The following is a 16,751-nucleotide window of genomic DNA, read 5'->3' as shown; positions in this document are numbered from 1 at the left end:
CGCGTGCTACTATAGGCTAGGATATCTCCTTGGCATGCCGCCGTCTTTATACCGTGTATTATTTTGCTTTCTCTCTCTCTCTTCTTCTTCTTCCCAAGAACTGCCCACCGGGTCTGATTACTGGGGAGGAGACGGAAGAAAGAAAGTGCCCTCGCGTAGACTTCATTAGAGGCGCGAGCCGCTTTGAAAGAGACGAATGCGCGCGTGCGCAGGCTCACCCTACGGCGCGGATCTCGGCTATGCACGCCGGCGATGCAATTCTGCCGGCCTTCGCCTCAGGTATCTGGGCACGCGCCATCAGTTGGGAGGAAACTGCGCATTCCCAAGAAGTTGCCGCCACCTGTCAAGTGTGCAAAGCCGGAGTCTGTCTCGTTCACTTGCACAGTGCACAGCGCGCCTGGTAAGGCGAGCTGGATACTCATCCAAGTCACTGCCCGATCTGTCAAGGCACCTCGTCCCTCAGTATCTTTAGTGCCAGCTAGGTTTGAGTCCTTTATTGAGTTTCTCTGAATGCAAGAGCTGGCTACGAACAGAGTTGCTTTTATACGCCTAATGCGACTTCTCTCGACAGTCGTTTAGTGGAGTGCAAGTGTCAACAGGAGTATACAACGGCACCACGTAACCATTGGTGTTGTATCAGAGTGCATACTGCACATGTTGTGTCCTGGCGTTCCGAAGATCTGGACCGTGATTCTGCAGAGATACCTCGCACACGATTCCGTGCCACGATTATCATTCACCCATTGATAACGCGGGCGGAGTGTCACTGTGAAACCGCGAAGAGGAATACCATTGGAAAAGGCATGGTTACAAAACCGCGGCCTTGGGCTCGTTGGCTCGCACGCTTCATGTCCAATTCTGAACTTACTAGTTTAGCATATAGACAACCTGCGACAAGCTAGCTTTAGAGTAAAAAACAACAAAGGTAAGTTTTAGAGACATGGTTCGTTCTGTACTTCAGGAGAATGTGGTAGGACGAGGTAGTAACTTCATCCCAACTTCATCAGGGCCCGCATTACCAAAAAGCTATTACACTACTATTGTTCGAAAGAGAAATTTTCAGCCAATTCTGATGCTTGATATATCATTAGCGAAGGCGCTCTGCCAATAGCTCGAGTTCGCTCTTATGAACAATTCTAGTGTCAGAGCTGTTTTTGTGAATACGGGCCCAGATGGTCAGCATTAAAGGACAGTTTTAAACTACAGCTTATATTATTGCCGGTGTAGCTTCAGCTCGCTGTCGTGCACAGTAAATAGTTTTTTTTCAGCCTTAAGGGGGGTATAAGGGTGTTAGCCATGAGGCAAACTCGCACCCATAAAAGTGCAACCATTTTCACTGTGCTACAGGACAACGCGGCCCAGTGACGTCGGCCTGTCCATTTAAGCATGCGACACTTGCCACCTCATCCGTTCGAACTGCCATCCAGCCAGCAGCTTTGGTGAACACAGACGCGCCTTTGCTCTGCCGCGCGCCGCGGCTGCCCCAATTAAGAGCAGGCGTCCGGGCCAGCTACGACGGTGGGCGCCGTCTTCTCTCCGGTGTGCGATGGGCGAGGCCGTGGCGCCTGACGGATGGCCGCTCATGGGCGCGCCGGCGCTGGCCGAGAGGGTTGAAAGAACGAATGCCCGGGCCAATTAGTGGGGCATGCGCTGTCCGGAAAGTGGTTCGCACTCACTGTACGACAGTCTTGATTGGGCTCTTTAATAGAAAGCCGTCTGGCCGTATCCTCATACCATGTGCTTATCTTGCCCCTGCTGTCTGTAGGAACTGAGCGATTGTTCGGGCGCATTGTCACGAGCCATACTCAAGCATATTGCGTAGACCGCAGCCTATACGTCCCTCATTCGCAAATGTGTGGTCACTTCGGTTGCAACAAGACAGCTATGGAGAAAGCACGCCGTGCTAATGGACCTATGTGCTTCTATAAAAGGTAGCGCGAACATAATCGCTTTGATTTAAGCAGAACAAGTAAAAAACAATAATGTTATTAGCCTGCAGTTTTTCTTTCTTTCTTGCCATGTTTTGTTTTCCTACTTTTCAGGACCGGTATGTTTTAACGATTCCCTTTCAATGCGGTTCCTTTTCATTCTTCGTCAGTAGCCCTAGCGACTCTCCGCCCGCATTATGACCGGGATCAGCTGGCCTTGAACGGTAGATGATAAGAAACTAATAGAACTGATTGATAACAATCCTTACATTATATCACCAGCTTCCCTTCCGCTAGAACCGCAGTGTACATATTGCTCAACGAATGTTGTGTGAGTACCTATATCCGTTCGCCTGTCTGCTCAGATGCTTATACATGTATGAACACTTCATTAAGTGCTTCTTTTTGAGATGCGCGCATGTAAAAGTGACACTGATGCTCGGATACAACTTGGTTTGCCTTGTGAGCGAGTGGCCTACAGAAAATGCACGGCAAGGTAGGCAAAGCATCATAAAAGGGCAATTCGCCTTTCACTCTAATGTGGCTGGTTACGACAGAGCAAACAAGCTCGGCTCCTTTTTAATGAAAACACACACACAAACATGCGCGCGCACGCACGCCCACGCACGCACGCGTGCGCGCATACACCACACACGTGCCTATCACACAATCCATTCTATCTGCAACAAGCGTTTACTTCCTAATTACCGTGCAGCCGGGGATACGCGACAGCGAGCTTTCTCGTTCGTTTGTTTCCTTTACCCCGCACGGCCGGCGCTGGCACTGCCCTGGTGATGATGATGGTACTTTAATGGCATCTCCTTTGAAACGGCGTGGTGACAAATAGTCACCTAGCTTGCTTGCATTACTCAGGTATGATATAGATGCTTTTCATTCTAGGATTTTTTTTTACATGTCTCTAACTTTTTTCTTTTCATCAAAACTTCTCTATCTACCTTGTGCCGCTACCTATGCCTGTAACGGATCCGCTCATATCAATATCTTCCCTGCTTTCTTTTTCACCAATACTATAAACGTATCTTGCTTATCTCGACTTCTGACCGGTTGGTGCTTCCGTCCACTTCAAATCCAAGTGCTTGTGGAAGGTGTAGGTTACCTACGGGTCCAGTGGGTGAATCCTTTAGCATTCCATTAGCATGTGCCGAGTGGTCTCCGGGTTTTAGCTGCAGCATAGACATGCCACAGCTTGCTGCGAACATTTGCTCCGGTATGTTTTTGTCCTTAGGCAACCAGCTCGAGCCTCAAATAGCAAGGCACTTCCCTTCGTGTTATCGTACAGTTTCCCGTCTAATTTCTTTCTTCATATTCTTGTAAATCTGCATGGTCTTTTTTGTTTCCATTCTTTACATCGCAACCACTGTCTCTGTTTAACTCACTTTCTATCTGATGACTCCTGGTTGTCTATTTACAGTTTCAATTAACCTGTACTTGGATACCAACTTTCTTGACTTCTTCCGCCATGCCGTGTCCATGCTTTTCAGGTACAGATACCTGTGCACTTTAGTGGACCATTTAGTTTAATCCATGTTCCTGAGTCTTTCTTCAAAGCTAATTTTGTTATGCTCTTCTCTGACTTCAAACGATGCCCAATCCAAGTCACCCTGTACTCCCTCATTTGAGGTTTTGCCGCGGGCTTCCAAAACGAACCGGCCTACGGATATATGGTTGACTTCCAGCCCCGACAAGATATCCAATTTTAAGTACACAATAGGATTAGCGATCGTTAGCCCTGGCACCATTGCTCCTTTCCATATTCCAAGCACCAGCTCATATTTATGGTGACCGTAAAGAGCTCTATGTTTCAGTATTGCTGCATTCCGCTTCTCCTTTATTTTCAGATTATCTTGGTGGATGCTTGAGTGGGTTTTTCTTTCGTTTATATACATGCTAAGGCAGTTATATTGCTTGGCTATGGATATGACTTGCTGTTGAATTGACACCCGTAATTACTTGTCTCTTCCTTAAAGTTCATATATTCCCGATTTCTCTGTGCTAAACTTAAAGCCTAGATTTGTCGCTGCGTTGCCACAGATATTCGCAAGTGTCTGTAAATCTCTTTTATTGTCCGCTAGTAGCACTATATCGTCCGCATACATCAGTCCGGGGACCTTCGGTTGTACCATTTGTCCATTACGCATATGTGATAAATCACTCTAATTCACTGTTTTCCAGTTGTATTTCTATGCCCTTACCACAAAGCGTGAACAATGATAGAGACAGAGGACACCATTGCTTCAGTCATTGGTGAATGGACACCACTTCGTTACGTTTTCGGCCATCCCATACAATTTGCACTCAGTTGTCTCTATATATATTCTTCAGCAGCTCCACGAAATCGTCATCTATGCCTTCGCGCTTGAGAATGTCCAATAACAATTCCATCTATACGTTGTCGTAGGCTCCCTTAATATGAAGGAATGCTACCCATAAAGGTCTATTCTGAGCTGCTGAAATCTCTATGCACTGAGTTTGCACAAACATATTACTCTCTAAGCGTCTGCCTTGTCTGAAGTCATACTGTAGTTCCCCCAGTACATCATTTCTCCATCCACTTTGACAGTTTTAATGTTATGGCTTGCATTGCCATTCTATATATCACCGACCTTACTGTATACATATAGCTGGCCTGTACGAGCTCGTCCTATTCTTATCGCCTTTGTCTTTGTAGATGAGGTTCACCTTGCTTTCACGCCATACGACCGGAACTTTCTTCGTTTTGATCACTTGCTTAATAGAATTAATCAGCAGTGACTTGCTCTTTGGATCGATGTTTTTGATTAGCTGTACAGGAATTTAATTGGATCCTGTGGCTGTGTAACCAGGGACATTTTCATCTGCCTCTCCTTGAACGCATCATATTTTCGGAGGCAGCATGCGCATACGCACGGAGCGTAATCCCAATCCATTCTATCCGCAAGAAGCGCTTACTTCCTCTTTACCGTGCAGTTGGGGATGCTCGAAGGCGAACTTTCTGGTTCTTCTGTTTTCTTTTCCCTGCACAGCCAGCCTCCAAGCTGCCGCGGATGCGCGGAGGCGAGCGCCATCTGGTGGTGCTGCGAGCGACCCAGCGGCGCCCCCGGCGCGCGTGCTCCGCTGGGATTGGTTGGCCCATTCGGCAAGGGAACAGCCAGGCCGCATCCACGGTCACGAAACCCTGCGAGGTTCGCAATGAAAAGCTTCGCATAAAAAAAAAAGAAACAGCAGTGAAAAACATTCTTGTTTCGGAGCTTCCATTAACGTATTTGGGAAGCCGAATGTCATGCTTTGGTGAAAATAATACAGTGGTTGGAGTTCTGACAATTGAAAGTGGTACGTACTTCTTTTTTTAACTTGGTGAGTTTTAACGCCGGAGACGTCTACGACTCGTACCATATTGGTTCCTACTACAAATACTTCTTGAGGTTCACCTGGGTACTGCTGCAGTTTGGTGGAACGCAAAGTTTGGCTTTACTTAGCCACACCTGGGGTCGTATTCACATAGCTTTTCGTTCGTAAGTGCTCTACGCTACTTGCTGGTCGGCCGCCTTCGCTAATAATATGTTCAGCACCAGAATTGGCGGAAATTTGCTTTTAATGAAAAATTCTTGCGTAACGGCTTTTTGTGAATAGACGCCCTTGGCATGTATTGACAAAACTCTCTCACGGTCGAATTATTCACCAGAGAAAATTTCGGCCAATCCTGATGCTGGCAATTATATTAGCGCAGGCAGTCGACCAGTCGCACTTACGACCGAAAAGTTTCGGCCCCTGAAATTTTATTGAAGAGCTCTCAAAAAGCCCATCAACTGCCGGCACACACTCAAATCTTGTAAGATTGCATTTGAGAGCGTGACTTTGCAATTATCTTGTGTTCTTTTGGAGAAAACATTTCTAGCTCCAGAAGAGTTTCTTTTTTGTTTACCATTTATTTAAAATAAAAACAGCGTACTTTGTCGACAGTTGACATACTTCGATAGTTCGAAATTACTTATTTACGTGCAAGCACATTTGCAAAACTTCCTTGTTGTCTTCAGTTTTGCGTTCTTAAAACGTCTGAAGCCACCGGTCAATATATTATTCTGAGTTCGTATTCGCAAATATTTTCATTCGTAACTTTTCTTTGCCATCGGCGGGTCACCTTTGCTAATAATATGTCTCTCACCACGACTAGCTGGCAGATGCTCTCACGAATCGTTTTAGCGTAAGAACATTTTTTTTTCTGAGTACGAACACTGAGTCAGCATAATGTAACGATTTAAGAATTAGAATGGTCTAATTCTTTTCAATTTCGCGCTTCGTCAGTGGTGGAAGCACTGTTTGGTCTACGTTATTGGCAGCATTGGTCAGTCGAGAATGGTGGACATTACGGAAGTAATGTATTCCTTTGCCATTAATATATTCGTGGTATATTACTTATTCGGCTCTATAGAATCGCGCGAAAGGATTCCTTACATTGTAATGGCGTGTTCTCCAGAAGTATTGCATTTTTCAGTCCAAGCCTTTGCCCCATGGCAGTCTTCCTGTGCCATACGTTTACACATGTTAAACCAGATATTTAAGATTCTAGGGAGTCAAACTGAAATATATAATGTTTGCGGCGTGCGCCTCCCACCCCCTTCCCCCTAACACCATCAAAAGAAACCAAACGAAAGAGGGAGGTTGCTTAAACAAATTAATTCACGGGCATTACGTGCCCAAACCACGATCTGATTATGATTGTGAGGGACGCCGGATAAATTTTGCCCATCTGGGATTCTTTAACGTGCACCCAATGCACGGTACACGGGCGTCTTTAGCACTTCGCCCCCATCGAAATACGGTCGTCGCGGCCAATCCGGCGCCCTTGGACTGATAGCACAGCGCAACGCCATAGCCACAACGCCACCATGGTGGGTAGGGAGTTTCTTTTTACATTTTTAAATCTTCGTACAACCGCAGCCAACGTAAAAGTACGCGTACTAAGTAAACACGGACCACCCAAGAAGCCCACGCAAAAGAGGTCAGAGGTAAGCCTACTGAACACAACAGCTAAACAAACCTTAATGAGGTCGCAACGACCAGGCTTAGTCGCAGCCAATGGGCTCCCCCGTTTCACGGTTAGTTCGAAAATTTTCGAAAGACGATAGGACTGCTTTGCCCGTGTCGTGACTTCCTAGTTTACGATGTCCCGTTGTCTTTCGCTGACTTTTACACTAAATACATAAAAGAAATGACAAACTAGTTTGAAAATATTGGAGTCTTGCAAGGACTGCCCGTGTTGCGGCACGCAGTAGTCGTGAAAAGAACGCAGTTTCTGGCGTTCCCTTTCGGTCGTACCATGTGTAACACTGTAATTTCGCGCCCGAAACGTGACTCCCCGTTCACTGGGTGCACTTTTTCGCGCTCACATGGGCGCTGGAATTGGCGAGGGAACTCAGATCCGTCAGAACAAAGCACACCGTACAAGACATAGTTAACTCACTTTGTAACCCTAGAGGGAAAGGCGCAATTACGTTTACCTAGCCGATCATTCGGTAGCGTTTCTTCGTTTCTTATTTTCCCGCGTTCGCTTCAAAAACTGACACAAAAACACGCTTTCATAATGGATGAGCGACATCGTGCATCGGCCGCCGATGCGTTTAGAAACAGAGAGTGGTTCGTACAGGCAAGATATTTTTTTCCTCTTCTTTTGAGGACGTGGAGCACGCCCATGGTGTGTGGTAGTCTGTGTTTGTAGCGAAAATTCCGTCTTCACTTTTTGTCCTGATGTCCGTTCAGTGAACTCGACACTCTGCAGAGATGCGTTCTCAGAATGGCTCCTTTATCCGAGCAAGCTTGCAGTTTGCCGCAATCTGCAGAGATGGATGTCAACTTCATCGACAACGAAAGGTGTTGAGTTCCGCTATAAATCACTTGCTGTGGAGGGACTGCGCTGTAAAGTATACCTCGGCTACTCAATATCTCTGTTTTCGTCACTCTCCAATATTTTTTTTTTCTTAGGCACAGAATGGGACGGAAAGAGGGGGAAATGTACATTTTGCTTAGGTAACGTGATAAAGCTATGTCTATATGTCTATGAAACTCTACGATCTACGCGATTGAATACCTAATTTAAATTATACTGTGAGGCAGCTGTTTAAGATATTGCTCACACATAACAGGCGGAGTTTTTGTAACATTTTCTTGTTCTTAGCTTTTTTTTTTTTTTATCGCGCAATACGTGGAGCTCAGTGTTACGCAGTTTTCTTCCTGACGCTGACTACGCTGCCTGTGTGCTCTCTAGCGGGGACAATGACAGAGAACGTGTTCGATAATTTCCTCGTCGCCGCAGTGGTCACACGCAGCACTATCCTCCCATCGCTACTGCGCAGGCGTGTCTTGGCGACCGGCCACTTTCGGAGCAGACAGTCCTGGAACGCCGACGTCTACAGTCGTCACACCACAAAACAGTCGAGGCACTCTTGTAATTTTTACGTTTGAGTGGTCTATTTGAGAAACTGTAATTCTCGTGGACGCTCACGGCCTTCCTTGCCTTTCTTCTTCGTTTGTTTGCGTTTTCTCTCCGCTGTTATTTCCTTATTTACCTTCCCTACCCTTCGCCCAGTGCAGGGTAGCAAACAAGAATCTTATCTGGTTAACCTCCCTGCCTTTCCCATCCCGTTTATCCCTCTATCTCTCTCTGACTACGCTATATAGCTACCTCTATCCTACATTTGTTTTACTTATACTGTTGGACAGAATCGCCACACGGGCTTAAGCGTTTCTTCAATGTGCCTATTTGACGACATATTTGAGCTTTTCCCCACTGCGCCCTCGTCTTCTCATACTCAAGTGCCTTCATGGTGCAGTTACCAGTGCAGCCGTAAGTATACATACACACACGCACGTATGGCCTTCTCAAATATTGCCGAATATTTTGAATTCTACGTTCAGCTAAAGGGCTGAGTATACCACGTCATTCTACTACTGTACAGTGGGCAATTTGCTTACTCGGGCGTCACTGAAATGAGGGCTGAAAGCAGAAATAAAAGACATTGATGCAAAAAGAGGATGAAATGACGTACCCGTGTATGGTATATTACCTCAACTTCATCGCTCTGGAAAACGCGTGTCTGATTTTGGGGGGCAGTTTGGCTGTCTTGTGCACCACCGTTAGCACTGTACTATATTCACTGGCTGGCCTTTTCTCTCTCTATGTTTAAGCACCTATTCACGACAACGCTCAAAATACAGCAATGAAAAATCTCGAAAGCAGCAAAAGTGTACCGTAGCTATTCTTATGTTCATGGTCGAAAAATGTGTCCAGCGTGGGAAATTAGGTTCAATGCAAAGAAGCGCATCTTTCGCCACTCGTTGGAAAAAGTTCAGCAACGCGATGCACTTCGTTAGACCAACCCATGAAATCTGCTATTACATAAAAAGGAGGTGAAGTAGTAGATGGCCCTGTTCTGTTTTTTTTTTCTTTTGCTCGTTCGTTTGTTTCACATAGGACAATTGACTCCTACTAACATTGAAGAAAAAGACATGAAGCAAATACACACTCGTCCTAAGCTGCAAAGGCGCGTCAAGGCACCTGTCCACCTGCCGGTCGGTCATTGACCCCTACAGGCTTTCAGTACCAACACAAATCTACGCCACGGCCTCTCCGGCGCCTCAAGGTGCTACCTGCCACACTATACTATAGCTTCCAGTATCTCCAAATCGTTCATTTGCTTATAGGCATGACAGTCTCGGCTGGATAGCGTAAATTATAAGCGCGAGCCAAAGATAAACACCCTTGGGAACGGAGGCACTCGTCGTTGGCCGAGCTTGGGGCTCGAGACAAGGGAAAAAGCTCGCGAAGCGCCGTGACAGTAAACTTTCTGACAGCCGCGCCACCCACCTTTCGATCGCTCGAAGCTCCCAAGGCTGCCGGCGTCAGGGCGGGGGCGTCTGCGTGGTGCACTGGGAGTATAGTGGTTGTCGGCACCGCATAGATTGAAGAAGGCCCGAGGCGCGCGTCTAAGGCGAGTTGCACGACACGTGGAGCGGCGTGACCAGGAAATGACAGCCTTTCGCAGCGACGCCGTTCAGCGACGAAGTAAGGTGAAACTTTTGGGGCTTGACAGCTTCGCAATTAAATCTTCCCTCGTGACAGTCGACGCCCGCGAGCTAAAGCCCCTCTATCCTTCCCGGCGGGCGCCTCAGTGGCACTTTATAGCGAGGAAAGAAAGAAGACGACGATGCGCGCTGACGTGATGCTGCATGGGCTTTCCGTGTACTCGCGGAGCCCCACAGAGACGAATGAACCGTCACAAAATGACGGGGCGCGCCTCGGCGACTCGCGAATCACGCCTCGACAGAAGAGTATACGATACATGTATTCGTGCGCGAAAAAACACTGACACAGCGGCGCACCACGCGCTTTGTTTCGCACATCTCATGCGTGCAGTATTCGGCGGGATGGTGCTTGTGTGGTTAAACATTTGCTGGTGTTCTAAATGCGAATTGTTTCATTGCTCATCACCGTGCCAGGTGTCGTATATAATATACAATTACAATGACTTTTTCGAAATAATTTATTTAGGACACATATAGCAGTTTACGATTTGAAGCGAGCGCGTTGTCAAGGCGCATCCAGTTGGAACGAATTTCGAAAAGCACCTCTTTTGGGAAAAGCGCCATTATGGCGCGCGGTACAATGCACTGTTATCACACTTGCTTTAATTTGTACAGTTTATTTCATGTATGTGCAAGTCACAACCACATGAAGCCAACAGATAATGACATCTAGAAAAGCATAAGGGGGAATTACTTGTTTATATAGTTGAAATATGGAAATTATAAATAAAGGGAAATGAAAGTGGATGAAAAAACAACTTTACATCCGCTTATGCTCGGATGCCTTTTTTTTGGGGGGGGGGGGGGGGGTTCTCAGCACACACACCTGTTGTGGGATACATATGCACTTTATTTACGACTATTTACCTTCTGACTCGGCTCACAAGCAGCATCAAACTAGAAAACACAAAGAATGAAAACCAACACTGTTTTTAGATCATAGTGAACCATAGTGCTTCAGGAAGTTCCATCAATAAGCTTGCTCGAAGCAGGTATATGGCGCATTGCGTTGCCACAACCGGGCGACGTAAGTGAAATCAAAATTTCTGTCCTGAATGCATTTTCTTTTTTTGTAGTCTCGTGTCTCCACATCCCTGAACACCTTTAACACTTCCCTTGCGAGGGACGCGCTCTGCGTTTAGCTTAGAATACGCGACAAAGCCACGTGGACGCCCCGTCGCGCTCAGCTCAATGGGTTCGGCACCGGCGCCAGAGCTGCGTTCTGCCTTCCGCATATGCCATGAGTTGGGCGCATCCACACTGGCGTTCCTGTTGAGCAGCTGCGTGCGAACGCTGGTTTCAGTGAAATGGACAGTAATCATCAAGGGAAAGATATATTTATTCATTTCATTGGGCACTGGACAAACTCAGACTGTTTTCCGTCAGTCTCACTTCGTGCACCATCCAAGTTCGATGTTGCAACGCCGCTTGCGGCGCTCCCCATGACGTCGGCGTTTTGAGACGCCTGGTAGCTGTCAGGGCAATTAACGCAGGAAGCTGGGCTAGTTGGTGTTGGTGCATTTGCTGTGACATAGTCACTAGCACCATGCTACCCGCTTTGTTGACTGCAATGTGGGGGTGGTATACAAAATTCCACTTCCCTGTGGAAAGTGCTATATTGGGCAAACAGGCAGGTGCCTTAATGACCGGCTTAGAGAGCACCGGAATGCTGTAAGCGCTCCGGCAGGCGCTGGCCACTTCTCTGACCACTGCCGTAGACCTACATGTAGATGCTCCCTGTGTTTTCATAACACGCAAGTGCTCAGACGGTTCGCCAGGCAGTTAGCGAAATATTTGAGGCGTATTGCAATTCAAAAGCTGCTGATGAATGGGTAAGCGCTCCATCACTGGCACTCACTGATAGAGAAGTGTTGTACCTTGAGAAGACCCTGATGAGTGCTTTGTAATGGCTTGCTGAGGGCGCCCATCGGCTTCGTTGCGCATTTGGTTTTCTCCTTCGTGGAACATTCGTTTATGCGCCTGTCTGCGCATTTATTTGAGCATACGGTGGTTTTTTACATGTTTTTTTCTGAATAGAGCTTGTCAGTTGAAGTCTAGCGCTCTGTCCTGTACCGCCTATTTTCCCCCGTTAGTCTTGTTAGTGCTAGTAACGATGTCACAGCAAGTGCATCAACACCACGGAACTAGCCAAATTTCGTGCGTTAATTACTCTGTTTTCTAGTTCAATGGGCCCTTTCCTAACGTCTGTTCAACTTCAGAATCTTCCCGGTACCCTTGTACACTTTATTGCTACCACGACTTGCCGTGCAAGGAGACTATCATTCGCGCTCAACAACCGTTTAGTGCCTTTTGAAGTCCTACATTTGTTTGCGCCCTGAGCACCATCAGCCCGCCATGCCATTGAGATAACCAAGCTTACGCGCTCCGAATGCTGGCACCGAGTCCGCCATCTGCACCTCTGCCTGCGAGTCCTCACCGCGTCGCAAGCTAGTGGATACAACAACTGGGAATTGGTTTTGAGAGCTCGAACACGTGAGGGGGCAAGGTGGACTGAGTTTCAGTGGGCTCGGTGCCTTCCGTCATTGTGCGCGTGGAAGCGAGCGTGCTGCGGGAATTCGGCCCCTACGTCTGCCAAGGTGACGTAGCTTGGTGGTTGCAATGTGCCAAGCAAGGTTCATGATCTGCTACAAGATGGCCCAAAATTTTGTAATGAACCAAATGAAATGCCTGTCTCTTTCTTAAGTCTTGTCAGAAAAATAGCCAGTTGTTCTAACGCTGAGGAGCAAAGTTCTATCGATCTGTTTCGGAAGATGTTGACTGCCTTCCCTCCCGGGGTCGTACTAGCAATACTAGTAAGTTAATTAAGCAGTCCGTTAAGCTTTTAAAGGATAATAACCTGTCCTTGTTGGAGTCTGAAAAAGAGGGGGGTTTCGTTGTCGTGTCGCAGACATGTTTCCTTTAAAAGACACTTGCTGCTGTCAGTAAGAACTTTGTACAATCTGTTAATGTCACGGTGAGGGTCGAGAAGGGGGCCTGACACTATGCCAGGGTTTGCATCATGATGGCCTCCTGAAGCCTATGCTAGCCACGAAGAGAGACACTTTGACAATGTTCTTTTCCGCTGAGCACGAGGTCGCGGGATCGAATCCCTGCCGCGGCGGCCATATTTCGATCGGGGTGAAATGGGAAAACACCCGTGTACTTAGATTTAGGTGCACGTTAAAGAACCCCAGGTGGTCGAAATCTCCTGAGTCCTCCACTACGGCGTGTCCCATAATCAGAAATTGGTTTTGGCACGTAAAACCCCATAATTAAATTAAATTAAATTAAATTAAATTACTTCTTTTCCGCTAAGACGCATAAAGTAGACGTCCCTCTCAGAGTAATTGCAACTGAAAAAGAGTCTTGGCAAGGGCAGATGTCAAAATTTCTTCAGGAACACCTTGAAAGGTTGCAAGTCAATGACGCGTTCGTGTTCCGTAACCCTAATGAACTGGTTAACTACCTTTCTGCGCATGAACACACTGAGGGAATCGTTGTTCGCCTTCTCTATCGATGTGGAAGAGCCTTTTTACACTTTCGCCCAGGCTGAGCTTTTAATTTCCGTCAGGGAGCATATCGAAGAGTCTGGCCCCGTTGACTTTCAAAATGCCACTGGCTTTTCTGTTGACAATTTCGTCCACATGCTAAGATTTTATTTCTCTTATACCCTTGTTGTTCTTGGCCAGGGCACTTTTGTCCAAAAAGATTGTGTTTGCATAGTATCGCGCATAGCGCCTCTTTTAAGTAATTTATTTTTATCTGTTGTTGACAATCGTATTTTATCATTTCTTGGCAATACTTTTGTAGCTAAGATTTTTAGGTATGTCGATGACTTTCGTGTTGTGCTGAAAGGTGTGCAGCCCGAGGGGAGCACTTATGCTGTTGAAAACATTCTGGGTGTTTTTCAAAAGTGTGGAGTTGGTCTTAAGTTCACACATGAGTTACCAGTGGATGTTCGCCTACAATTCCTAAATATTTGTATCACTCTAAAGGATAGTTCCTTTTGTTGGATCTACTCTCATAGGAGCAGGAAGCCCTTGCTTGACCACCATTCGGCGCACTCCAGGTTAGTAAAAAGAGGCACAGCAACTAACTCCCTGCAAGCGGCTCTGGTTAAATCGTGTGTGCGCCATGTTTCTTGCAGCGTTCAGCAACAAGCAAGCCGTTTACGTAGGGCCTGGTATCAAGATGACACCTTGGTGTCAGTCACTGAGAGCCTCATTAAAGAGGTAAAAGCTGACCCGGCAGCCGCTCGGTGCAATAACGCACGTCCCAGAGGGAAGGGGGGGGGGGGGGGGTGTACCCTGTGGCCATGCCATACGTAAACCGCCGCCTAAAAGAAGGTGGCTAAGTGCGGTGTGGGTGTTGCATTTTCCGCGTCACTCAAGTTCGCAAGAATGACCAGGCTGGTAAAGAACGCCGGGAGTAAAGGTACATGCACTAAGGACCACGTCACCCGCTTTGTTGACGGCAATGCGGGGGTGGTATACAAAATTCCATTTCCCTGTGGAAAGTGCTATATTGGACAAACAGGCGGGTGCCTGAAAGACCGGCTTAGGGAGCACCGGAATGCTGTAAACGCTCTGGCAGGCGCTGGCCACTTGTCTGACCACTGCCGTAGATCTACATGTAGATGCTGCCCGTGTTTTCATGACACGCAAGTACTGCAGACGGTTCGCCAGGCAGTTAGATAGGGAAATATTTGAGCCGTATTTCATTTCAAAAGCTACTGATGCATGGGTAAGCGCTCCATCACTGGCACTCACTGCTAAAGAAGTGTTACGTCTACCTTGAGAAGAACCTGATGAATGCTTTGTGATGGCTGGCTGAGGGCGCCTATGGGCTTCGTTGGGCATTTGGTTTTTTCCTACGTGGCACATTCGTTTATGCGTCTGTCTGCGCACTTATTTGAGCATATAGTGGTTTCTTGCATGTTGTTTTCTGAATAGAACGTGTCAGTTGAAGTCCAGCGCTCTGTCCAGTCCCACCTTTTTTTTTTGTCGTTAGTCTTGTTAGCGCTAGTAACTATGTCACAGCAAGGCTGTCACACACACACACACACACACACACACACAATCACACACACACATATATATATATATATATATATATATATATATATATATATATATATATAGTCACGTAGTAGTGGCGGTGAATAATACAGCGGCAAATCTGTGAATGACGAAAGTAACTTTTATCGGGCAAACTTGTGCCCAGAATAGCAAGTTACACTCAAAGCACAGCAATAGCGTAGAGCACAGACGGCGATCGTCGAAATCTGATCTGCCGGTCAAGCGTGTCGGCTTTTATACGCGAGTCATCGAAGGTTCCAGAGTAATGCCTGGCGCCCGCGTGTCTTCCACAAAGCTCTGCAGCATTCGCGTCGCTAATGCAATCAGACTACACAAACTTCAGTGACAACAGACAGCAGATAGAACCATCGGTAACATTCGAGAAACTTCCGATACGTTCGGGCGCGTCCCGCTCTGAGTGATGATTACATTTAGACAGTTAGATGATTACATTTAGTTAGGTGAAAAGTGGTCTCCCGAAAACGAATAACAAGTACACGTGTCTATATATATAGATATTTATATATACATAGATATATAAACCGAACATCACCGTGGCGATGGGTTTTTCATGCTTCGAAATACGTTTGGCCCCATTGAAAAAATCCAGTCACTATATATATATATATATATATATATATATATATATATATATATATATTCCATTTTTCTGTACAGCTTGCCGAATAACTTTTTTTAATGTATCAAGCTTTCGCCTTGTTCAAAATTTCGCTCTTCAATGAAAAGCTCCTCAATGGGATCGTCGTTTTAACGTACAAGCAGTGAGATGGACGAAACAAGCGGCTGTTCGCTCCGCTCTGAGAGAGAGGGTTCACCGCTCTCGCTCCTATGCTCGGTTGGCCAGGGCGCTAGCACGCGGGGGCCGCATCCCTGCGGTCAACCGATGGGTAACCCTTCTGAACTCTGCGCAGCGCGTCTCCCTGTCGCGGCTTTCCACAAGATCCCCCCCCCCATTCAGCCCATAACTCGGCCTCCCTTCCATTCTGCTCCCTCCTCACCCTAACAGCCTTCTCCCGTTGGCTGCACCTTCAGCACTTCCTCGAGCTCATTACACCCGAAGAGACCGGGCCCAGCTATACGTTGGTCATCGTCTCGCGGTAGGCAAAATAAGCTGGGCGTGTACCTTCCCTGACCGACCGTTACTCGGCCTCCTCCCCCGCCTGGGGAACCTTTTGTCCGAGCCGAGCCCTATAATTACAAGCGCCGACGCGACCCCTACACCGGCGGGCAGCGGCTGACCGGGACGATGAGCCGCCCGAAAGGGGTATCGATATCCGGCGGCCTGTCGCCGTCCTTCCTTTCAGCCATCTCAACTTACGTTAATTGATCATATTTCCGAGCAATATTGTTCTCGGACGTTGCCTTTGCTCTCTCTGTGCACAATCGCATCTCCTTCCACGTCTTCGGCTGACCCCCGACCTGGAAAGCCTCTTTGTCATATTTCGTTCGGCCTCGCTGCTTCTACTTCCCTCTGCTCTCGCACTGCCGGCTTCATTTCTTTGCTATTTCTTATTGTGTGTACGGGTCTGTTTATTGTACACCACGCCATATAGCTTTCCGAACTCTTTGCTGCTTAGCCGCACTCCAGAGCATCTCTGCTTCTTCACTTTTTTTTCTTCGCTTCACTTTGCTCAGGCTACGCGTC

This window comes from Dermacentor andersoni, chromosome 1 (genome assembly GCF_023375885.2).
Source record: "Dermacentor andersoni chromosome 1, qqDerAnde1_hic_scaffold, whole genome shotgun sequence".
Lineage (NCBI taxonomy): Eukaryota > Metazoa > Arthropoda > Arachnida > Ixodida > Ixodidae > Dermacentor > Dermacentor andersoni.
The sequence above is the reverse complement of the archived record's forward strand: the minus strand, read 5'-3'. Positions refer to the sequence as shown.